Source organism: Aphis gossypii, unplaced genomic scaffold, assembly GCF_020184175.1.
Source record: "Aphis gossypii isolate Hap1 unplaced genomic scaffold, ASM2018417v2 Contig00474, whole genome shotgun sequence".
In the NCBI taxonomy this organism is placed as follows: domain Eukaryota; kingdom Metazoa; phylum Arthropoda; class Insecta; order Hemiptera; family Aphididae; genus Aphis; species Aphis gossypii.
In genome coordinates this window covers 36,454-42,534 of record NW_026083123.1, presented here as the reverse complement: position 1 = coordinate 42,534, position 6,081 = coordinate 36,454, and the positions used below count along the sequence as shown (strand labels likewise).

The 6,081-nt window shown below is 28.4% G+C and overlaps 1 pseudogene; it reads left to right on the top strand.

Moving 5' to 3' along the window:
• Positions 1-1,862: 1,862 nt before the first annotated feature.
• On the top strand, positions 1,863-3,380 carry LOC126554344 (uncharacterized; annotated as a pseudogene).
• The last annotated feature ends 2,701 nt before the right edge of the window (positions 3,381-6,081 follow it).

The following is a 6,081-nucleotide window of genomic DNA, read 5'->3' as shown; positions in this document are numbered from 1 at the left end:
TTTTTTAAATGGCGTTTGACGTATACGATGTTTTTAAAAAACCTAAATAACACGTTTTCGGAAAATCTAAATAATAAAACTTACGAAGTACCCTATGGGGATCAATTTTATCTCTTATGATTTTCGTCATATCTCTCACGGTTTTCCCGGGAAACAGATCGTAATCGTAATACATCCACAGGATAGCGGAGTACGTACCCTTTACAGGGACGTATTTTTTATAGCTGTAGGGTGGATATTGTATATAGACTCACTCGGTTAATTGTATATAGACTCACCCGGCTCAATATATTAGACTCACTCGGTTAACTATATAGACTCACCCGGCTCAATATATTAGACTCACTCGGCTCAATATATTAGACTCACTCGGCTCAATATATTAGACTCACTCGGTTAACTATATAGACTCACCCGGCTCAATATATTAGACTCACTCGGCTCAATATATTAGACTCACTCGGCTCAATATATTAGACTCACTCGGTTAACTATATAGACTCACCCGGCTCAATATATTAGACTCACTCGGCTCAATATATTAGACTCACTCGGTTAACTATATAGACTCACTCGGTTAATTGTATATAGACTCACCCGGCTCAATATATTAGACTCACCAGGCTCAATATATTAGACTCGTTCGGTTAACTATATAGACTCACTCGGTTAACTATATATAGACTCATCCGGCTCAATATATTAGACTCACTCGGTTAATTGTATATATGTACATCTTCTTCAAATTATACCATATTTTCTGTAGGAAGTGTATTTCTAGTTCCTTTGCTTTTTAAATGATAATTGCTAAGCAATTAAAAAAAAAAAAATTGTAACGAGTAATGTAACTTTATTACTTGTATCTCTGAGTAATGAGTAAAGGAACTTCATTACTTTTTAAAAGTAACTTACCCAACACTGGCTGTTAGTTTTGATATTAGAGTAAATTGACCCATTATCAAACTTTTAGGTAAGAATATAATCTGTGTTCTTATGTTGGTTTTTTACGATATTTAAATTTTTAAATGAGTTATGTGAATTTTCAAATATTCACATTTAACATGCTCATAACTAACCTATCCACCACTTTTCTTATTATTTCAGTTAATCTTCAACCGGTTGAGAGAGTCTATGAGGAAGACAATACTAAACTGATCACGCATATATTAATCAATTGTCCTTTTTGCAAGGATAGTTTTATATATGAGATGGGTTTAATGTATCATATGCTGCGCAATCATTTTCCACCCAACAACGATCGCAAAAAATATATAGCAATAAATGAAGTACACATATTTTACATAAAATAATATTTTTATTGAGTCATTTTTTTTTATACTTTTTTTTTTTTTTTACAGGAAATGCTTATGATGATTGCAACAGCTATTGCAACACATTTTAAAGAAAACAAATTATTTACTACAGAATCATTGTTATATTATTTAAATTCGTATGGATGCCGAATAGATGGCATTCAACAAGTGAATTTAATTCTACAAACTAGTGTAAATGCAATTCAATATTTTCTTAATAACAACATAACAATTCAAATGACAAGGTACACTGAAATTAATAAAATTATCCAGTTTATTGGTGATGGAGTCGATGCAAACAAAGATATTGTATTAGGTGACACTAAAAATTTAAAAATTATAGCTGAAAAATATGTACAGTTAAAATATAATAAAAAAATTGGAAAAAAAAATATTGCAAGAAAAATCAAAGATTCAATCAAAATATTACAAGGCAAATCAGTCATATGCAACTCTAAATATATTTTATCCATAAAAACAAAGCTACCGTCTCCAGAAAAAATATTATTACTTGACCCTCCTTTTCAAAATTTTTTTAATAAACAATTGATGCATCAAAACAAACCACCACAATCCTACATAAATGACCGGCTGCCACATCTGGAGGACATAAATGATCTGGATAATTTGATGTCAACTATAATAATGTACAATATGAATCAAGCAATTGATGAGTAAGTTAAATTATACTTAAAACATACTTATAATGAGATATTTCAATTATGATCTTTTTTTTCAGTTACCAGGGACATGATCTCCAAGAAATCGTGGATCTAAAAATTGAATTAATTAAATTAAGCATTATTATTAGATATATTGATATATTAAATGTACAAACAGATGGAATCATAAGTCCAGATGGATTTCAAATAATAAATAACAGACAATTTATCAACAGAAATTATATTTGTACAATCGACTTGGAATTTAAAAAATTCATAAATGAAACAGAACAATTTTGGATGCACCCATATTTTGAACTAAAAAATACTGTGTAAGTTTAACTATACATATTACTCCAATAATTATAATAAATTATTTACAATATAAATGTATACAAAATAGGTACATGGTCGAACAATATGATTCGAATGTAATTTCTTTGGATTCGGAGAGAATCGTGAAGTTTGAGATTCCACCCACACCAGCATTGCATGAGGAAAATTACAATGAATTGTTAGTGGTCACCTGTTTAAAAACATATTTTAGCAATGCAGTCAAATCTTCTAAACAGTATGTAATAATGTTCTGAAAACACCTAATAATAATTTTAATTATTTTTTTTTATTCCAGCTAAACAACATATATACCTAAACATATTGAAATTATCATGATTTTAACAAAATTTCAATTTATTAACAAAAAATATCTAAAAATTACACTAAACAATCTAATACAAAAACAGTATATAGTTGAATATTCTAAATCAAATTATACACTTTACAAACAAAACGAAAATGAAAAAATTGAGTTGTTAATTTTAAAATTTCATCATATTAAAATAATTAATTATATACTAAACGTAACAAAAGAAAAATACTTGACTACAGCAGTAAAATATGAGGTAATGTTTATTTATTGGGTTTTAATATTGTTCAAAAATTTAAATAATATTTTGTATTAAGAAACCTGTAGTTTTGTATCATATTTCAGCTATCCACCAGTGTATATGAATATACAAAAAGACCACGCATACCTGAAACACAAGAAAACAATCGTATGGACATCATTCAACAAAAAGTTGTATTTATAAAAAAAATGTTAAATGCAATAACTGAAAGTCAACAAACAACAATCAAAACAATACAAAATACATACACAACAAAATTAAAAACTTACAAACAATTATTGAACATAATATTAAAAAGTTTATCCAAAACTCCCATAGACAATTCATTTACAACCGATGAACAATTAGAACTATTACAGAATAATTCAAATTTACAAATATCTTTAGAACCCATGACAAGAACCATTCCATCCACACCAACATACCACCAATCACAGAAGTCACACAAAAAATTTTATACTAAACGTTCAGAACTTCAAGATTATATATATAAGTAGGTACTATAAGTAAAATTATATTACCTAACCTAAATATTGAAGGAGCAACATTTTTCCTTTATATTGTTTTCAGTTTTTCACCTTTCTTGTTTGTCGTAATTATATTAATTTATATTAATTGTACTCTATTGCATTTTATTTATTTTTTTATTGATCGATTTCTAGCTTCGGTGGCGACGAGTCCGGTGTGCACTCGTTGCGGTCAAAAACAAAAATTTCGTACTAGTTGCGGTCACCCCTCAAGAATATTACATACTAGTTGCGGTCACTTAAATAATAATAACTAAGTATACTAAATAATTCTATAATAGTAGTTACATTATATTTTTTCTAAATTTTAAAATGAATTTAATGGGTATAAATTCATGTGATAGAAATAATATCTTGTATCTTAAATTAGCAAATTATTAACAAAAAAGTCATAATCACACACGTACTAAAACCAAAAAATCAAATTTAATTTATTATAAATTAATAGTTATCATTTTATTTAATAAGTGATACTATATTTTTTCTAAATTTTAAAATGAATTTAATGCTTAAAATTTTATGTGATAGAAATGAAATCGTGTGTATTAAATTAGCAAATAATTAATAAAATAGTCATATTTACACACGTACTAAAAACTAAAAATAAGTTTTAATTTTTTAATAAATTGAATTTTATCATTTTATTCAGTGAGTTGCATTATATTTTTTCTAAATTTTAAAATGAATTTAATGGGTATAAATTCATGTATTAGAAATAATATCTTGTATCTTAAATTAGCAAATTATTAACAAAAAAGTCATAATCACACACGTACTAAAAAAAAAAATCAAATTTAATTTATTATAAATTGAATGTTATCATTTTATTTGATAAGTTATATTATATTTTTTCTAAATTTCAAAATGAATTTAATGGGTATTAATTCATGTGTTAGAAATAAATTCTTATGTCTTAAATTGGCAAATTATTAACAAAATAGTCATATTAACACACGCACAAAAACTAAAAATTAGTTTTTATATTTTTATAAATTCAATATAATACTTTTATTCAATGATTTATATCATATTTTTTCTAAATTTTACAAAGAATCTATTGGGTATACTTTCAATTGTTAGAAATGAAATGTTGTATCTTAAATTAGCAAATTATTAATAAAATAGTCATAACAACACACTTACTAAAAACTAAAAAAAAGTTTTAATTTTTTAATAATTTGAATAGTATCATTTTATTCAGTGAGTTGTATTATATTTTTTCTAAATTTCAAAATTCATCTAATTTGTATAATTTTAAGTGTTAGAAATAAATTCTTATGTCTTAAATTAGCAAATATTAATAAAATAGTCATATTAACCAACGCACAAAAATTAAAAATTAGTTTTTATTTTTTTATAAATTCAATATAATAATTTTTTCATAAGTTATATTATATTTTTTCTAAATTTTAAAGTGAATCTTACAGTTATAAATTCATGTGATAGAAATGAAATCTTGTGTCTTAAATTAGCAAATTATTAACAAAATACTCATATTTACACGTTCTTTTTTTTTTTTTTTTTTTTTTTTATTTAAAATATAATTACAATCTATACAGCAATTTTGTACAATAAGTAGTATTGATAAGGTATTTACATAATAGCGTGAATAACAGATGGGGGAGGGCACTCAGTAGTGCCACCCGACAGATTAAATTAGAAGGTCTCTAGGCCAGGAGCGTTTTAAACGTCTCAGGGGGTTATCAGGGATTGTTAGAGAAGATATGCGTTTTATTAATGGATTGTAATGTTGGTTTAACTTGGAATGAAAGGAGACGTAGTGAGATTTTGTTAATTGAGAGAGCGATGGGATATTTAGGTCTTTGTGGAGATTATTATTTGAGATGAACCATGGAGCAGAGACAATTTGCCTTAGACAGATAGACTGGAATGTCTGGATTGTTCTAGTGTTGGAGGATTTGGCAGAGCCCCAAATCTGGATACCATAGGACCAAACAGGTCTGATGATGGATTTGTATATTAATAGTTTATTCTTTAAAGATGTCTTGGATCTAAGAAGTGGGCGAAGTAAATGGAGTCTGGAGTTGATTGTTTTTCTTTTTATTTTAAGGTGTTGGGCCCATGTGAGGCGCCTGTCAAAGATCAAACCTAGGTATCTTATTGTCGGGGTGACTGGGATTTGGTTATTATTAAACGATACGGAGGGGCAGTCGCCTGGTCTAAGAGAGAAGGTGATAAAGGATGATTTAGCGTCGTTAATTTTGATCTTCCAGCGGTTTGACCATCGTTGAATCGAGTTGAGGTGATTTTGAAGCCGGAGAGATACTACCTGGGGGTCATGGTTTGAAGCCAGGATTATCGTGTCATCAGCATATGTACCCAGTGATGTATGAGGAGAAGTCGGAGTGTCGTGGGCGAATATAGAGTATAAGAAGGGAGCGATGTCACTTCCTTGAGGGACTCCAGCAAGTATTTGGAAGTTTGACGAGTAGCAGTTATTAACGCGAACACTGAAGGTGCGATTTTCGAGGTATGATTTTAAAAGTAGGTAGTATGGGGCAGGGAGGAATTTTTTGAGTTTGAAGAGAAGTCCTTCGTGCCACACCTTGTCAAAGGCCTGCGCCACGTCAAGGTAATACAGCCGCACAGTAAAGTTTAGATTCCATGCTGGTAGAGATTAAGTCGACAGTGCGGTGGAGCTGGTGGATGG